This window comes from Acomys minous (assembly GCF_964271855.1).
Source record: "Acomys minous genome assembly, chromosome: 6".
Taxonomy (NCBI): Eukaryota; Metazoa; Chordata; class Mammalia; order Rodentia; family Muridae; genus Acomys; species Acomys minous.
Window position 1 is genome coordinate 39,267,449 of NC_140487.1, and position 19,669 is coordinate 39,287,117.

General features: G+C 44.5%; 1 long non-coding RNA gene across 2 annotated transcripts; it reads right to left on the reverse strand.

Annotated features, from left to right (window-relative positions):
* Positions 1 to 2,073: 2,073 nt before the first annotated feature.
* Positions 2,074 to 18,831, reverse strand: LOC311600738. Of its 2 annotated transcripts, XR_014780341.1 has the most exons (4): positions 18,720 to 18,831; positions 17,889 to 17,951; positions 12,872 to 13,031; positions 2,074 to 2,930 (listed from the first exon to the last, which is right to left on the reverse strand). It is a non-coding gene; the product is annotated as an uncharacterized lncRNA (long non-coding RNA). The 2 variants fall into 2 exon arrangements; XR_014780342.1 differs by lacking the exon at positions 18,720 to 18,831 and having other exon boundaries at positions 17,889 to 18,036.
* Positions 18,832 to 19,669: the final 838 nt, after the last annotated feature.

Below are 19,669 nucleotides of genomic sequence, written 5' to 3' on the forward strand. Positions count from 1 at the left end.
TTCTTTCTTTCTTTGAGTTAGGGATTCTCTGTGTAGCCTTGGCTTGAGACCAGGCTGGCCTCAGACTCACAGAGATCTACCTGCCTCCCAGATTCCTGGGATTGCAGGCATGTGCCACCGTGCCTGGTGCTTCTGGCATCTTCTACTCTTGGATAAGTGAGTTTCCCTGAAGAACAGATTTCCCTAGATCTATAAAGACAGGTGTTTGAGGACCCAGGAGGAGGCCAGCACTGAGACCAGACAAAGGAGGCCAGAGAAAACCCATTACCTGGGCTGGAGAGATGGCTCAGTGGTGTTCTTCCAAAGGACCCGGGTTCAATTCCCAGCACCCACCTACATGGTGGCTCACAACTGTCTATAACTCCAAGATCTGACACCCCTACACCAACGCACATAAACTAAAATTACATAAAATATTAAATAAATAAATAAATAAAACCCATTCCCTTCCGGCTTGTCTGTGGGTGGTAATCTTGGGGACACCATGCCTGCACCTTTCAGTAGAAGACAGAATTCAAAGAGTGTGCTTTTCTTTTCTTTCCTTCCTTCTTTTTATATTTATATATTTTCAACACAAGGTTTCCCTGTGTAACAGCCCTGGCTGTCCTGGAACTTTCTTTGTAGACCAGGCTGGCCTCAAACTCCCAGTCTTTCTTCTTTTGAAAATGAGGTAAACTTGGTGCGTGGTTCCATGAGGTTAAAGGGCCACAGCTGACAAGGGCCTTCTTGCCAGCCAAGTTCTGTGGGGCATCCTATGCACAGCAAGGCAGGGCGTGCTTGAGAACTCCGGTGTCTCGTCTTCTTTTAACCCTGACTTCTTTTCTCTTTTCTCTTTTGTTTCGTAGAACTTTTACACTACCTTGGTAACTGCCGTTTCAAACGTTTTCGCAATATTTTAACAAATAAGCCAGAGGTGACAGACTTTGGATCTGTGCTGTATAACAACTGTATCTTCTTTTTTTTTTTTCCTCTTTAAATTCACCTTAAGACTACTGAGACCTGAGATAGAAGCTGTAGGGTGAGCACGGCTAACTCCGACACCGAGAGGCTACTTGTGAGAGAGAACCAGCCGTGCTCACCCCGACACCGAGAGGCTGCTTGTGAGAGAGAACCGTTAGCTCTCACAGAAGGGCAGCGGGTGACTCAGGACAGTGACGAGGTTTAACAGGTTGTAGCTGTTGTCGTTTTTTCCCCTCACAGAGCTGGGGACTGAAGGGTTGTTTGATCATCCAGTCAGTTGAGTCACATGAACAGGAAGCTGAAGTTTGAGGTCAGAAGGAGCCACCTCACATGAGTGCCTATGTTCAACGGCAGGAAAGGGATGCCTCGTTTAACTGTATTTAATTACTAGAGGAGCTGAAAATTCCTCTGTGTGCGTGTGTGTACAGCCAGATGCTGATGTGAACCCTACAAGCTCAGGGAGGCAGGAAGGGCCTGGCTGATCTCCAGTCTGCTGCTCTCCTCTGCAGACAGCACAGAAGGAAAAAGGAAGCTCTCCCTCTGCCCACCACCTCAAAAAACCTCTCAAACTGACTGTCCCTCCTTCCTACTTCCTGTGTGTCTCCCTAGCTGTGCTCCTGACTTTCTCTTACTCTCTCTGTTTTCCCCCCATATTCACTCCTGTAAACTTTATAACCATGGGCTTTCCTTCCGAGCCCCAGCTCCTAAAATAACAACTCTGAGACATTTTTATTTATGAATAGATGCCTAGGCCATAAGCTTTGGCTTTGTTTCCCGGCTAGCTCATAACTTATTTCACATATTTATTCTAATCTATGTGGATCACATGACTGGTTACTTCTCATCAGTTTTCATACGTCTGTCTTCCTCAGAATCTGGGGTGAATCTCTTGCCTCTGGCTTTATCCCAGTGTTCATAGCTTTTGGCTAGAACTCCCACCTCCTATTTCCTGTCTCGAGCTAATAGGCTATCAGCTTTTTATTGACAGGTGATGCTTTCATATAATACACAGGAGATTCTCTCTACACACTCCCTGTCAACTGGTTGCTTGTTCCACCTCTTGACCTATTCATGTGGATGACCTATTCAATCCTGTTTACAATACTCAAGCAGGAAGTTCTTGGATTAAAGGTGTGTGTTAGGGTTGAGCCAAACCACAACTAGAAACAGTTTTTTAAAAAGGTTTATTTATTTATTATGTTTACAATATTCTGCCCAAAGGTATGCCTGCACACCAGAAGAGGGGACCAGATCTCATTATAGATGGCCATGGGCCACCATGTGATCCCTGGGAATTGAACTCAGAACCTTTGGAAGAACAGACAGTACTTTTAACCTCTGAGCCATCTCTCCAGCCCATAGAGACAGGTTCCCTCCCCGCCCCCAGTAAACAACACAATCTCAGGATACACAATGTGATCACAATCCTACAACATTTCCCCATTTTGTCTCAACAAAAGAAGAAAGATTTTAATCCTAACACACTAAAACTATTTACAATAATAAAGCTATTTTTGCCAAGCCTTCCACGATGTTCAGCTTGGCTGTATCTGGCAGTCTTAGGGTTAAGTATTTTGAGTCCAAGCTTCTGTGAAATGTTCCTGTTCGTCTCCTCTGAACTCAGCAGTTTGAACGTCCCGAGCAGTCTGTAGTCCGAAGCTGCTCTTTGGGTGGTGTTTGCCAGCTCAGTGACAGTCCTGGTGCAGAAGCTGGCAGCGAAGAGACACGAGGAAGTTTCCCCCAGTGGTTAGTATTACCACAGTCCAGGTGGATGTGTCACTGCAGGGCCCTGTCATCTCCTTAGAGACCTAAAAGGTCACTGTTAGGAATGGTCACAGTTTATTGTAGAAAACTTAAAACGTTTTCAGTTCCACGTTCAGCATATCTCCGAAAGGTCTGAGGACCAAGATCTGTTAAGTACGTCTGAGGCACACAAACTTTGTTCCTAGTCACCTGCTTCAGACTCGAGGCTGAAAACACACACAGGAAGCTAGATGAAGCTCATTTCTAGAATTAGTTAGTACTCTGTATGACCATTAGTATCACGACAGGAAGTTTATATATACATAATAATCTTACAGATTTTGAGATAATATTTATACCTTAAGAAAAGTTTTAGAGCCAGATGTGGTAGCGCACACCTTTAATCCCAGCACTTGGGAGGCAGAGGCAGGTGGATTGCTGTGAGTTTGAGGCCAGCCTGATCTACATAGTGAGTCCAGGACAGCCAAGGCTACACAGAGAAACCCTGTCTCAAAAAAAAAAAAAAAAAAAGAAAGGAAGGAAGGAAGGAAGAAAAGAAAAGAAAGAAAGAAAAAGAAAAAGAAAGAAAAAAGAAAAGAAAAGTTTTAGAAAACTGGGCATGGCGGTGCATGCCTTTAATTCCAGCACTTGGGAGGCAGAGGAAGGCAAATCCATGTGAGTTAGAGGTTGGCCTGGTCTACAAAGAGAGTTCCAAAACAGCCAGGGCTGTTACACAGAGAAACCTTGTCTTGAAAGGAAAAAAAAAAGGGGGTGGGGAGAGAAAAGCTTTAGAGAGTTAAGTGAAAACCAAAAGATTCTGAGATTAGTGGCAATAAAATAGTCTCTATTTTTTGTTTTCCTCTGTCCCATACCAGAGATTTTGCTCTTTCCTTTAACAAGCATGCATGGCTTTAGAGAAGAAGAGAGCCACACTCCAACCCCAAAGCCAACTTTAATTTTTAATTGAATTGGGACCACATAAAGACCATTTGTCACTTAGGTCTATAGAGGGCAGCAGAGACAAGCTTGGCCAATTTACTCTTTTTCTTGGGACATTTTCTTTTGATGATCAGTCCTTTTTCCTCAGATGTTTCAAGTGTCCAGTGGTCTTCAGATTCCTTAGTAGGATGCTTTTTTATTTTCTCAAGATGGGGTTTCTCTGTATAGCCTTGGCTGTACTGGACTCGACATATAGACCAGGCTGACCTCGAACTCACAACAATCCACCTGCCTCTGCCTCCCAAGTGCTGGGATTAAAGGTTTAGGGCATGCCTGATTTAGTTGGATGCTTTCATTCTCCTGGAAAGATAGAAACAAAACCCTGCCCCAACCCTAACTCTGGGCTTTCCTTTTTTGGTAATTTATATATTTTCTAGGGCAAAATATTTATTGGAAACAGACAGAACATTTTTTCTTTCTTTCTTTCTTTCTTTCTTTCTTTCTTTCTTTCTTTCTTTCAAGACAAGGTTTCTCTGTGTAGCCTTGGCTATCCTGGTCTTGCTTTGTAGACCAGGCTGCCCTCGAACTCACAGCGATCAGCCTGCCTCTGCCTCCCCAGTGCTGGGATTAAAGGCATGTGCCACCATGCCCAGCAAGAGCATTATCTTTCCATTGATTTTTTTTTAATTCTTTTAATCCAGGTGCAGTGGTTCACACGTATAATCCCAGTTCAAGGCCAGTATGATCTACAGAGTGAGCCAAGGACAGCCAGGGATACACAGAGAAACCGTGTCTCAAAAAAAAACCAACCAAACAACAACAAACAATTACTTCTAAAATGTGGGTAAATATACCTATATTCCCCTTTCTCTTTAAAAAAAATATTCAAGGCTTAAGTGTATTTACATTTAGGTCAGAAAGGACATTCACTTTGGTTCCAGCCTACCTTTTGCAAGTGGTTTTCAATCTAAATCACTGTAATTGTTATGTGTCTGCCTCTACCTCCCAAGTGCTGGGATTAACGCTGTGAACCACCGCCTGGCTGTGGATTCCTTACACTAGTTAGTCTCATAGGGTTGTCCTATTCTAACTTGGTTCTCCATTTCCCCTTATTTTTTTAAAAATTTATTTATTTGTTAATTATTATTATGTATACAGTGCTCTGCCTGCACGTACACCTGCACACCAGAAGAAGGCACCAAATCACATTATAGATGGTCGTGAGCCACCATGTGGTTGCTGGGAATTGAACTCAGGACCTCTAGAGGAGCAGTCAGTGCCCTTAACCTCTGAGCCATCTTTCCAGCCCAATTTCCCCTTATTTTTAGGGTTGGTGTAAGCTTTCAAGTTTTTTGATTGTGTAATCTATCGCTACTCCTTATTTATTCTGAATTTGTTCCCTGGAAAAATTTAATATTCTAGTCTTAACTAAATGTAATGCCAATTTGTCCACTATGTCATTATTTTCAGGTGTTTTTTTCTGTCTCGCCTGTATGAACTACATTAAATTTGATGTCTTTTCTAGGTTTTGCCATTTCCATTCATGCTTCCCATGACCAGATATATCTTTATCATTTATCTGCCAGTTAGCAGTTTTCCATTTTACTTTTGTTTTTTAAAGATGTATTTATTATATATACAATATTCTGGCCTGCCTGCCAGAAGAGGGCACCAAGATCTCATTATAGATGGTTGTGAGCCACCATGTGGTTGCTGGGAATTGAACTCAGGACCTCTAGAAGAGCAGACAGTGCTCTTAACCACTGAGCCACCTCTCCAGCCCACAGTTTTTCATTGTAATGACCATATTGCTATGCCATTGCACAAGCACCATGAACTGGAAAAGACAGAGATTTTCCTTTCGCTTTCCTAGTTATTTGTCTTATAGGCAACAGTGCGGCACTGATTTGGGGGTTCCTTCCTCAGTATTGGTCATTTCATTCCCCGGTCTACATGTTGCCACTTTCCATTAGTTTTGGTTCCATCAGTGGTTGATGAAGCATCAGTAAACCATTAGCCAAATGTTGTGACCATTTCATTGGTCCCCACACTAGGTGCCTCTTTTGGGGGGAGGGGGAGAGCAGCTTAGGGATGGGGATTACAGGGAACCGAGCTATTTCCTCAGTGCAGTGTGGGAAAGATTAAGCTTTGTCACAGGTGGAAGCAATCTTGGCGGGCTTTACCCTTGGGGCACACCATGAATACCTTGTGAGAGACTGTTTGGAGCCTTCCTGGGCTTGGAATTCAGGATACCTACCTGGGAACCCCACCATGGCTATTGTTTTCCTAATTGACCCTCGAAGGGAGGAGGAGACCGCCCTTTGCATGTGACTGGGAAGGTGGTGAGGAGAAAAACAAGAGGTAGAGAGGAAGAAGGAGGAGGCGCGGAGAGAGAGGAAAAGACTGGACCAGCTCGTGGGACAGAGACACCTAAGGACCCGTCCTGCCGACGGATTCTAGGAGGTTTACTCTTCTGTCCCTTTAACCTTTTTTTCCTTCTTGTATATGCTAGTTGGGTTGTATAATAAAGTTTAATTGTTAATAAACAGAGCCAACATCTGGCGCCCAACGTGGGGCCCGATGGGTTCCACAGTCCCTAATGATATGAGGAAAGATTCAGTATTCCACGAGATAGAAATGTTGTTTCAGGCTATTGACAAAATTGCAACTGCTGTTGCAAAACTCTTTCCTACATTATACTTAGAGGGAATTCTTTGTTTTCTCATTGTCCTTTTATTACAATATTTCGTGCTTAAAAGGATTAAAAGACAGGCTAATGAAATAGAAAAGCCGGAAGGGTCAGTAAGTTCTATCCTTTTGGAAAAGATTGCAGATTTGACTGGACAGATAGAAAGGCTGAGGAATGAAAATGAAGGGATGGGAAAGCGGATAGAATTTTTGGCATTTGGTAGTGATGAAGGACAGAAAATAGAGAGACCGGAAAGCCAGAAAAACCAGGAAGAGTCAATAAGCTCTATCCTTTTGGAAAGAATTACTGACTTGACTAAACAAATGGGCAAAATGCAGAAAAAACTGGAAGGGCTGGAAAAGCAGAAGGCACCTTTGGTTAAAAAGGGTGGAGAAGGTCAGAAACCAGAGGCAAAGGAAGCCAGACCGACCAAAAGGTCTTTAGAAGTAAATGTACCAGTGGAGGATACCTCCACAGTCACCCAGGCACCTTCAGCTTTTCCAGTCACTGTAAGAGATGTAATCGAGCCAAATGGTGCTGAGGGTCATGACGAAATAGCCTGGTGTCCTGTAGACATGATGGATTTAAAACATTTTAAGGAATCCGTTGTCAGATATGGTATGCATTCTAACTTCGTTAAACAAATGTTAAACAGCTGGGCCTATCAAAATAGAAGGCACAGCCACCTTTGCTACCACATCCTGGTCACGAAGGAATTCAGATAGGTACCAGTCCCTGTTGGGGTTTGGTCTAGTTGCTGCCCAGATGAGCAGACTCATGAACCCCAAAATGTTTGTAACTTGCCTAAGAACTTATTCCTGTTTGACCAATAAAAAGCCAACACACCTGGGCAGGGCAAATGGGATGGGTGTGGCTAAGGTTCCTGGGCTGGTCAGACAGAAAGGGTCTTAGGAAAGAAAGTAGTCAGAGGGACCAAGAGAGGATCTTGGGGAAGGAGAGGAGAGGGAAGGGAGAAGGAAGGAGGCCACCATGGGCTAGATGGAGTAAGAAGCACATGGCTCTCATGGATGAAGGATTCGGCCCAGATGATGATCATTAGCAAGTATTTGGGATTATGGATGGGAGGTAGCTCAAGAGAAATTATTAGAATCAAATGGCATGGGATTGGGGCAGGGTATGGGATACCTGCCCCAATACGGAAGGTAGTTTAGGGGATTAATATCTGCCCTGGCCAAGGTGTACCCAGGCTTTAAAAAAAATAGAACAGGTGTCTGTGTCTTCATTGATTGCTAGTGAGTTAGAAAATACTGCCCTAATAATTATAGGGCTGATGGTAAATATTTCTTAGGCCCTACTTGTAACATTCACAAGTTCCGCTGTAATCCCTTTCCTTCCATGGCTAAGCCTACAAAGAATCTGCCTTCTAACGGATCCAATCCATCGTTGTAAGGGGCGCCCTTATCACCACAGGGTGGTTGGCAACGACTGAGTATGAGGGTCTTCATGCCTCATAAAATACCCAGATTTGTTTCTCAAAGAGGGAATATTTATTCCCCATATATGGGAAACGTTTGTATTAGAAGCCAACACGCAAATAGTTGGTGTGCTCCTTTTTGCCTTATGAAGAGTCCCCACTTGCCAACTCACTAATAAATATGCTATCTATCATTAGGGTATCATCTGGCTTAATATTGGTCAGGCTTGCATGCACAGAGATGTGCTTACTGGCAGTCACAAAAGCTGCTCTTAGTTCCTGTCCCCATTGGAAATTAGCTGCCTCTCTAGGAACCCTGTAGAGGGTTTTTTATAATAATCTGTAATTATGGTATACTATTTCTCTAGTGTGAAAACATACCAATTAGGAGCTGTATCTATAGTCTAACATTCTAACAGCTCCTAATTGATATCACTGGGTGGTGGGATTAAAGATGTGCACCACCACCTTGTTCACTGTAACTCTAGGTTTTAGAAAAGTAACTTGTAGAGATCCACCTGTCTCTGCTCAGATTAAAGGCATGTGCTACCACTGCCCTGTGCAAATATTTTATTTTAGCTCCAACTCGTAGAGATTTAGAAAACAAGTTTGAACTGTAGTGACCCTTTGAATTAATTTAAAACATTTTAAATATCTTAACTGTGTTTTTAATACCAAACAACAAAAATATTCTTTTTATTTAAGAAGAAAACTAAAAAACTGATTTCCAAGATGATGTGGGCCCTGTGGCAATCTACAGTCTAACATTCTAACATGGAATTAAGACACGTGTTTAAAACACCAGTTTTTCATTTCATGCCAGTAAGACAAGTGTGCCTTTGGTATATTATCACTCAAAAAATAATATTATTTTTAATTTTTATGTTTTTATGCCTGATCAAATTAAAGGCATTTGTTAGTCTTCATAAGTTAGTTTGCACTGACTGACCAAGCTGTCTGATGAACCTGTAGGCAAAATGTTATTGTGCACTGCATAAAGATTCAAATGACGATTTCTGTGCTCCCTCTTGTCTGGTTGCAAGCATCGTCCTGAGAATCTCCTGTCTCAATGTTGTGTAGACACTACTTCCCACTTGTCCCCTGGTATGCCAATAAAGCAGTTTACAGCCAATCACTGAGCAAGGGAGAGAATAGGGCAGGATTTCCTGCCAGCCAGGGGAGGAGGAGAGAAAGAGAGAAATTGGGGACTGGTCCAGGAGACATCAGAAGGGAGCATCTGGAGTAGGGAAAGCCATAAAGTGCAAGATCTCAGGAATTTCTGGTGGGAGGTAGCCAGATTAACTTAGAAGGTTAATATAGACTTATATTGCTCAGTTGTTGTGCCTTAAAGCTTATTAAACAAATATAATAGTTCAGTCTCAATTATTTGGGTGCTAGCTGGGTTAAGAGAGAAAATACAGCACACTTTAAAAAAACTACCACCAACTAGCCAGGCTTGATGGCGCACGCCTTTAATCTTAGCACTGGGGAGGCAGAGGCAGGTGGATCGCTGTGAGTTTGAGGCCAGCCTGGTCTACAAAGTGAGTCTAAGACAGCCAAGGCCACACAGCGAAACCCTGACTCAAAACCCCAAAAAAAAAAACAAACAAACAAAAGCAACAACAACAAAAATGCCACTGACAATCACCCCTCCTTATTCAGAGATCTCTCCGGTTTCAATTTTAATGTTTATCAATTTTAGTGGTATCCATAGCTTTTCTTCCCCTGTGGAATCGAAGGCAAAACCTCCTCCCCAACATAATATATATCTCAGTTTCCATTCTGAGGTCAACACATCTTTAAAATATACAGACTGATTTAATTCAGCAGTTCTTTTGTTTGTTTGTTTGCTTGGTTGGTTGGTTGGTTTTTCGAGACAGGGTTTCTCTGTGTAACAGGCCTGGCTGTCCTTGAACTCACTCTGTAGTCCAGGCTGGCCTCGAATTCAGAGATCTGCCTGCCTCTGCCTCTGCCTCCCAAGTACTGGGATTAAATGTGTGTGCCACCACCGCCTGGCTGTAATGTGGCTATTCTTGATAATACCTTTTAATGTTTTTCTCAGAAGCATTCATTATTTTATGGTTTGTTCTGAGATTGGAAGAATGTTAATCTGTATTTTCCATGGCTACAACAAATCACATTCCCATAAATTCATGACTATATCAGCTACATATGGCTTTAATTTTCCTATTTGTTCTTCTGGCCCTGTACACTCAACAAAATTTTTTTTTGAGACAGGGTTTCTCTGTGTAGCTTTGGCTGTCATGGACTCGATGTGTAGACCAGGCTGGCCTCAAACTCACAGTGATCCACCTGCCTCTGCCTCCCAAGTGCTGGGATTAAAGGCGTGTGCCCTAACACATCTTTTACTTTGTTTTACCTGAGATAAAGTTCCAATCCCTAGAAGGTGAGTATTTATCTCCTAAATAGACCAATTTGGATGTCAAGCTTTTGATGAAATTGTTGTTACATCTGCTTCTATGTCTACTAAACCTTCTATTTAAATGTCATTTATTTGTATTTTTAGTGTTGGTCTCTGATCATTTATAGTAGCGTGACAAAATACTTGTTTTCTGGTCTCTCCTGAATATTTTGTTTTATCAACTGAAGCTGTTCTATCCTTGATTACATCCAGAGAGTGTTGTTTTTAACATCAGGCATTAAATCTTTTAGTGGCTATGTGACTGAGTTTCTTCAGTACTGATAGGGAATGATTGAGTTGAATTTGATATCAGGGCTTGTGTGAGGCCCCCCTAGGGTGTTCCCAATAGAAAGGGGTTACTTTGCCTGCCCCTCGTTGATCTGCATTCATTAGTCCAATGTTAGCCTTTGCCACACCTTCAGCATACTCTTGAAAGCTGGGCCTTCTTTTTTATTTATCTCTAGAAAAAATATTGTTTCTGAGAATTCTTGCCTACAATTCCTTTCCAAATGGTCTTGCTTACTACAGTTAAAACATCTGACATTTTTTTCTTAAAACTTTTAAAACTTTTATAAATTACTTCTCCTATCAGAGTCGTATCATAAATGTGAGAGTTAATATAAGACATAATTTTAATCCATTCATCTAATGGTGCTGATCTTGCTTTTAAAGGTCTAATCACCGTTTTTTGCATTTTCTTTCTTTTTTGTTTTGTTTTTTGGGACAGGGTTTCTCTGTGTAGCCTTGGCTGTCCTAGACTTGCTTTGTAAACCAGGCTGGCCTCGAACTCAGAGAGATCCACCTGCCTCTGCCTGGGATTAAAGGTGTGCGCCACCATCCCCGGCCCTTCACAATCATTACTGAGCCAATTCCAGTTAACTCATTTAGCTTTTAGTTTTGTTTTTATTTTCAAGCCATCTAAAGTAGCAGTATACAGTATCCTAGTGCCTTGTGTTATGGTATTTTTCTTTTTCTTTTTTTAAACATTTTTTGGTTACTTATTTATTATGTATACAGTGCACATTAGATCACATTATAGATGGTTGTGAACCACCATGTGGTTGCTGGGAATTGAACCCAGGACCTCTGGAAGAGCAGTCGGTGCTCTTAACCGCTGAGCCACCTCTCCAGCCCCATGTTATGGTATTTTTCATCCTTAACTCTCTCCTTGAGGACTTCCCATATTACATGGCTTCTCAGTTTGTCAGCACCTGGTATAATTTCTCTGTCTGTGTGGTCAGAGAATGCATTGGAGTGCCAAATATTGTTTTTAACTAAATCTTAATCATTCTATTTTACCAATAAAGGCCAATCAAGAACCAGATGCTGGGGTGAAAGGCTGCTAGCTTAGAGAGGTGGAAAAAGAACCCAGCTGACCTTCCTCCTCAGCTGACATCCCCAAAATAAAAAGGAAGCCCTCCTTCTCCATGTATCTCAAAAAACAAAACAAAACAAAACAAAAAAACCTCAAACTGAATGTCCCTCCCTTCTACTTCCTGTGTGCCTCTCTACCTATCCTCCCGACTTCCTTTTACTTTCTATAGGTTTTTCGAGACAGGGTTTCTCTGTGTAGCCTTGGCTGTCCTGGACTCACTTTGTAGACCAGGCTGGCCTCGAACTCACAGCAATCAGTCTGCCTCTGCCTCCCAAGTGCTGGGATTAAAGGCGTGTGCCTCCATGCCTGGCTTCTATAGGTTTTTTTCTATGTTCACTCTCTGTCAACTGGTTTCTTGCTCTGCCTCTTGACCTAAGATTAACTTTCTTTAATCCTTCTTATAACACTCACATAGAAAGCTCTTGGATTCAAGGTATGTGCTAGGGCAGAGGCACACCAAACTGAAAAGAGATTTTTCCAGTCAACAAAACAATCTCGGGGTCACAGTGTGAGCACATATCCTGCAACATGTGTGTGCTTATATACCGAGGGCAGAGATAGAGTGAGGGTATCTTTCCTCGCTTGCTATCCACCTTGGATTGTTTGCTTTGGTTTGACTTTCCAAGGCACAACCTTAGACCGGCCTCAAGACGGCTGGCCAGGGGTCAATAGTTCTGCCTCCTCACTAGAAGGATTCCAAGCATGTACTTCTGACCTCCAAATTTTTCACGTGGCTTCGGAATTCAGGTCTCCATGCTTGCAGGCTGTTATATCCATATCCTCTTGAGCATAATTTAAAAACAGTTCCAGTGGTTCTTAGTTATTACCAGGTTCCTCTTTTATTTGAGAATGTCTTTAGGACTGGGTGTGGTGGTGCACACCTTTGATCCCAGCACTGGGAGGCAGAGGCAATGGATCTCTGGGAGTTCAAGGCCAGCCTGCTCTATTGTAAGTCAGGAAATATATGACTACATAGACAGACTCAGTCTCAAAAAAAAAAAAAAACAAACACACACACACAAAATAAAATAAAACAAAAAATAAGGGCTTTGGGGGCTGGAGAGATGGTTCAGAACACTGGCTCTTTTTCCAGTGGACTTAGGTTCTTATCCCAGCGACGTAAGGTGGTTCACAACCATCTGTAATTCCGGTTCCAGAGGACCCAATGCCCTCCTCTGGCCTGTGAGGACACCAGGCAAACAAGTGGTGCACAGATTTATGCACAGGCAACACACACACACAGACACACACACACTACAATGAATAAATGAACAAATTCAAAAAGAGACAGAACTTGAGGGGTCTTACCTGTGGGTATCAGGGTGGAGAACCATGCCAGACACACAGTAGCCTGGAAATGCGTGGATGGAGGATGCATCAGGGTGTGGCAGGGTGTGGCACGGCGTGGAGTGGAGTGCTTTCCTCAGTCCTGTTCTCTTTTCTCCTTCTGATTCTGCATGTGTGTGTGCTGTGGAAGAGGCAAAGATACAAATGAAATGTGATAGTCAGGTTTGGTTTTTCTTTTTCTTTTTTTTTTTTCATTTTTGTTTTTGTTTTGTTATGTTTTGTTTTAGTTTTTCGAAACAGGGCCTCTCTGTGCAGCCTTGGCTGTCCTAGACTCACTTTGTAGATCAGGCTGGACTCAAACTCACAGCGGTCTGCCTGCCTCTGCCTCCCTAATGCTGGGATTAAAGGGGTGCGCCACCACGCCCGGCTGATAATCGGGTTTGAACAGTTTTACTAATCCTGTGCAGCACCCAGGAAATATTTTCAGGAAGGGTTCAGTTTGATAGCTGCTCCTCTTGGGCTGTGAACCAAGATAAATTTTTAGGCTGCCACCAGAGGGAGCCCTAAACTGAATGATTCTGAAGCTGCCTTCCCAGAGGTATTTGCTTGTTTGTTTTGGGGGTGTTTTGTTTTGTTTTGTTGTTTTTTGATACAGGGTTTCACTGTGTAGCCTAGCTGCCTTGGAACTTGCTCTGTAAATCAGGCTAGCTCCAAACTCATATAGCTCTGCCTGCCTCTTCCTCCTGAGTGCTAGGATTAAAGGTGTGGGCCACCACTGGCTAGCTAGTTTTATTTTTTGAATTGAAAATATTTTTTTTTCCTCAAATAATATAGCCTGATTATAATTTCCCTCCCAGTTCCTCCCAACATTCCCTCCCATCTAGATCCACCTCCTTTCTGTCTCTCATTAGAAAAAACAGTCAGATGGGCACGGTGGCATATACCTGTAATCCCAGCACTCAGGAGGCAGAAGCAGGCAGATCTCTGAGAGTTCCAGGCTAGCCTGGTCCAGGACAGGCAAGGCTACACAGACAAATCCTGACTCAAAAAAACAGAGAGAGGAGGCATTCAAGGAACAAGAGTGCAGGCGACTGGTGAGGCAGGAGAGAAGGCTCAGCTTGAGGAAATCACAGATAAGTTTCTATTTTAAAAGACTGAAAAATTGAGAGAGAGAGAGAGAGAGAGAGAGAGAGAGAGAGAGAGAGAGAGAGGGAGAATGAGAAAACTCAGCCCTGCGTGGTGGTGCACGCCTTTAATCCCAGCACTCGGGAGGCAGAGGCTGGTGGATCACTGTGTGTTCGAGGCCAGCCTAGTATACAAAGTGAGTCCAGGACAGGACAGCCAAGGCTACACAGAGAAACCCAGTCTTGGAAAACAAAAACAAAAACAAAAAACCCTAGAACTCTAACTTTCTTTTTAAAAAGGAGAGAGACAGAGAGAGACAGAGACAGAGACAGAGACAGAGAGAGGACCCCTGACTCCATAGGCAGAAGTCTTATTGATGGCCTCCAAGGTATACCATGAGATGAAAAAGCCTGAAAACAAAAACACCTGATTGTAGCAAAGGCCATATCAACTGTCCAGGCTCCCTGGCCTCCCAAAGCCCAAGAACCTCCGAATCCCTGTTTCAATGAGTTCTGGAGGGTCACTAGGCCCTGGTCTGTCTGAACACTTGTAAAACACCCAGACCATGTACAAGGGGCCATCAAAAGGGGCATTGACATATTGACTGCCCTCCCTGTCCCTCATGGAGAGGGGACATCAAGGCCGGGTGACCCTTCAACTGACCTCCCAGGTCTGGCCAAGAACAACTGAGGAGTCCCTGGCTTCCTTGACCCAACGACCACCATCTCTGACCAGGAGCCTTGGATAAACATCACAGTTTCAGGATGATCCTTTTTCTTCCTTCTGGACAATGGGGCTACATAATTAATCCTGATGGGGTTTTAGAGACTCATCTTCTTGTTCCCCTATAGCTGGGGAGGCAGGACAGGGGTACCAGCCTCATGAAACCACCAAATATACCACCCAGGATCAATACTCTCTACATCCTCAGGGGACTCTCTGGCCTCTTAGGAATCTTCTGTGTCCCACTTGTTCCCCTTTTAGTGGCCCCATCCTCACGGTGAAAGCCTCAATGGAACCTGTCACTCGGTTCAGCATCTCTGACTTATCAATCCAGCAGTGGTTCCTCTTCATCCCATAATACTAAACCCTTTGCTCTCCCCTCTACAGCCACCTCAGAGAGCTCCCATTCTCTGGCCTAGAACTCAGGGATGGCTTCTTTTCTATTCCTCTGGACACCTCCCCTAACCCCCCCCCCCCACACACACACAGTGCACTAACTATCTCCCTCTTTACTTGGGCTGACCCGGATGCTCACATTTCTACCGCACTCACTTGGACCATCCTATCCCAGGGCTTCTGGGACAGTTCAATCGGCTTGGCCAGGCCCTGGCCTCTGACTTATTCTCTGTCTCTTCCTAAACCCAAGCTTATACAATAAGTAGATGATCTTCTCCTTTGTAGTCCTATAAATGAGCCAGGCTTTATTAAACTCTCTGTCTAATAGAGGATACAGGTTCTCACCCTCCGGGATCCAGCTGCCCACCCCTCAGGTTACTCATCTGGGACTAGCTTCCACTCCAACTCCCAAGGCTGTTATCCTAGATCCAAAGCACTTAATTCAGTCACTCACAGTCCTCCAGCATCAAGGACAAAATTGAGTCCTTCCTGGGGATGGCCAACTTCTTATGCTTTAGATACCTTCTTTCTTTCGTCTCTCCCACCCCCTCTATGAGGCAGCTCTTGGCCCCTCATACGATCCCCTCCTTGAACCCATTACTAAGGCATTTTGTAAGCTTCAACAGGCCCTCCTCTAGGCCCCGGCCTACATCTTCTGGACTTAACTCATCCCTTCCGACTCTAGGTTATAGAAAAGGAGGGATTTGTGGCTGGAGAGATGGCTCAGAGGTTAACAACGCTGCCTGTTCTTCCAAAGGTCCTGAGTTCAAGTCCCAGTAACCATATGGTGGCTCACAGCCATCTATAATGAGATCTGGTGCCATCTTCTGGTGTGCAGGTGTACGTGTAGGCAAAACACTCTATACTTTTTTTTTTTTGGTTTTTCTTTTTCTTTCTTTCTTTCTTTCTTTTTTTTTTTTTTAAAGATTTATTTATTATTATGTATACAGTGGTCTGTCTGCATGTACACCTGCAGGCCAGAAGAGGACATCAGATCATATTAGAGATGATTGTGAGCCACCATGTGGTTGCTGGGAATTGAACTCAGGACCTCTGGAAGAGCAGTGCTCTTAACCGCCAAGCCATCTCTCCAGCCCCCCCCCCCTTTTTTATTTTTATTTTTGGTTTTTCCAGACAGGGTTTCTCTGTGTAGCCTTGGCTGTCCTGGACTCACTTTGTAGACTGGGCTGGACTCAGACTCACAGAGATGTGCCTCCCGAGTGCTGGGATTAAAGGCGTGCACCACCCCACTCGGCACCGCAGACCATCTCTTAACTCATAAGGGTCTCCAACACTGCCCCTTCCAAAGTCCTGTCTCTTCAGGAAGCACTAGTAGAGGGGGCTACACTTACCCTTCAGCCATGCCCACATCCCAGCACTTCAAACTGACTAAGTTACTGACTTGACTTTCTTAAAGTCAGGCAATTTGTTTCTGTGGGCTTCTGCTAGCAACCATAATTGGTTCCAAGTTCCAGAGTCTCTCCTCACCTACCTCACTCTCCAGAGCCTTACCATGTGGGCAACTTTGTACTTAGTAAGACACTTGCTCCTCTCCCTGTGTCATTCTGTGTCGTGTCCCACCTGCCATGCGCTGCACCGGAAGTGCACGCTGTGGTCTGAATGTTGTTGGCTTCCAAGTGGGAACCGAGAGAACTCTGGCAGTCTCGGGTTCTGTCTCCCTCAGGAATGGCTAGAGTACAGGAGCAAGACTCCCGATCTCACCGGGTGTGGAAAAGAGTTTTTCCAGTGTTACAATTAGCTCTTTTTAATGAGATTGCTGGTACCAGACAGCAGTGGAAATTCAGGAGTTCCAAAGTCAGCACTGGTACTGCAGTGTTACAGGCCTTGGGTTAAAGCACTGTGCTGATGGCAGAGGTTGTGGGTGGACGTGCATGCCTGGTTGATGAAGCATCCAGAGTGCTTCATGGTCCCACAGATGGCCACTGAGCTTGCAGCAGGCTTTAGGGTGGCCAAGGTAGCTATGGCTGCTTACTGGAAGCCAAGGGGGTGAGGGAGTGTCCAACGACCAATTCTTCAGGGAGAAAGGGAGCCCTTCCTTATCCAGAATAAATGACAAGTCTGATGGTCATGGTGGAGGGGAGAGAGAGAGAGAGAGAGAGAGAGAGAGAGAGAGAGAGAGAGAGAGAGAGAAAGAAGAAGAAGAAGAAGAAGAAGAAGAAGAAGAAGAAGAAGAGAGAAGAGGAGAGGATTTATTTAATTAATCAGGGACATTATAAACCTTGGGCAGTGGGAGGTGCTAGGGAGTGAATGTGTCTGATTCACTGGGGGCTGGGGTGCCAGGGATACTCCATTTACATGCAGCTGCAGAGTCCTATCATAAGAAGGGAACACAGTACTTAATTATCCTACGGGCAGCTGCGGGGTGAGGAGACTCCAGGTACAGTTAGAGGTATGGAAAAAGGTCATTGGTTGAAAGCTAAGGTACCAAGACATCTCATTAGCATGGGGGAGGGGATTTCCAGGAATCCCCAGGTGCACAATGAACTGGTTTCTTATCCGGAAAGAGCCTGTAATCTCCCTGAGGGCTATGGGACTTTCCTCAGAGGATCTGGGGTTTCCCTAGATCAGGAAGGGAGGAGGGAACGCAGGTGAGGAAGGGAGTTGTCATTTTAGCACCAAGCTCAGGGGCTATGCAGTAATGCTAGACTTTGACCTAACAGCAGGGTCCAACAGCCCTGTTTCCTTACCTCCTCCCCCTAGGAGCTGCCTGCGAAGGCCAGCAACTTCCTTAATCCCTTCTCGACCTCTGGGACTTGTCTCTCCTGTCTCTCACCTTTGTCCTGGAAGTCTTGCAGCTTCTCCATGCCTCCTGGCCTTCTCTGCCTCTCAGCTTCCACTTGGAGTTTATAGAGGGGGAGGAGAATGTTGGCTACTCAGGCCAACTCAAGCAGACCTTCCCTCCCATGAAAACTTTGTAAACCCTCAAGGCAGGAAAAGTGGCCATTCTACCCCTCCACCCTCCCCATGACCCCCCCCACCGCCCCACCCAGGAGCCCAAGTGGACAGGCCTCAGCCCAGACTTCCCTAACAGTGGTAAGGGTTGTTTTCTAATAGCCCAAGGTGGGAGAGTGGCCAGGCCCAGCTCTACCAAAATAATAATAATAATAATAATTATTATTATTATTATTAAAATAATAATAAATAATAAAATAAAAAATCCAACCAAGCCCTAAATTTGCCCCAAAAGATCAGGCTACATAATCCCTCCAATCCCAGGCCACCCTGGAAAGCTCTCCCCACCCCCCCAAAAAACCTATATAAACCCTGCATTCTGCACAGTTCCCGGCTGCTTCTCACCCCAGCAGAGGCAGCCACCCTCCTGGCTTCCTCCCTCTCAATAAATCTCTTATGTGAGGTTTGTTGTGTGGTGTGACTTTGTGGTATTTCCTTGGTTCCTGACTGCCAGGGTGTCTTTCACAACAGAACTGCAACACTTTCCCTGGGGAAACTTTTCCCCACCTGAACAAGGCTGTATAGCGCTTGCGTTGGGGAAGGTTCCCAGCAGCTGGAGCCGAACTTTGTAGGGGAAGCCTCTCCCTTCCTAGCTTCAACACTTATAATAAACACTGGAGTGGCAGGACTGACTACTTTCCTCAGTATTTACCTCAGTTTTCACCTAAGTTCATCCAGGATCTCCAACAAGTGGCTCAGATCATCTTTACCCTCCAAGGTTAAATAGACCCACTGGCTGCCATCACACTATAAAGAATGGTGAGGTTTAGACTTACTAACAGCAGAGGAAGATGGTCTTTGTCTCTTCCTCAGCAAGGAATGTGGCTCCTATGCCAACTAGTCAGGTATAGTAAAAGACAAGAGCCAACAACTCCAGAGGAACTCCAAAAAAAAAAAATCTAAGAAATAGCTCAATGTCTCTGGTTAGTGGGTCATTGACAGTCCAGTTTGCAATTGGATACCACCACCACCACCCCTTTTTTTTTTTTTTTTTTTGGTTTTTCGAGACAGGGTCTCTCTGTGTAGCCTTGGCTGTCCTGGACTCACTTTGTAGACCAGGCTGGCCTCGAACTCACAGCGATCCGCCCGCCTCTGCCTCCCGAGTGCTGGGATTAAAGGCGTGCGCCACCACGCCCGGCTCACCACCCCTTTTTTAAAAATTTGTTTTATTTTGCTTTTCTAGACAGGGTTGATCTGTGTAGCCTTGGCTGTCTTGGACTCTTGTAGACCAGGCTGGTCTGGAACTCACAGAGATCCACTTGCCTCTGCCTCCCTAGTGCTGGGATTAAAGATGTGCACCATCTTGCCTGGCTCAAAACTACCCTTCTTAACCACTCCTTCTCCTCCTTTTCTTAATCCTATTAGTCACTCCCTGCCTTATAAATGTCTTGCCCAGATTTCATTAAAAGATTCCTGCTCTCTCACAAGTCTTTTTCTCATCCCCCCCCCCACTTGTGAGTAAACAAAAAACATGTTTATCTCTCCATCAGGACTATCTTAAGTTAATTGATGTGTGAAGACCAGGCTCACTGTGGGTGGCACCATTCCCTAGGCATGAGTCCTGAACAGTATAAGGGTGGGGTGGGGTGGAGCAGAGCACAA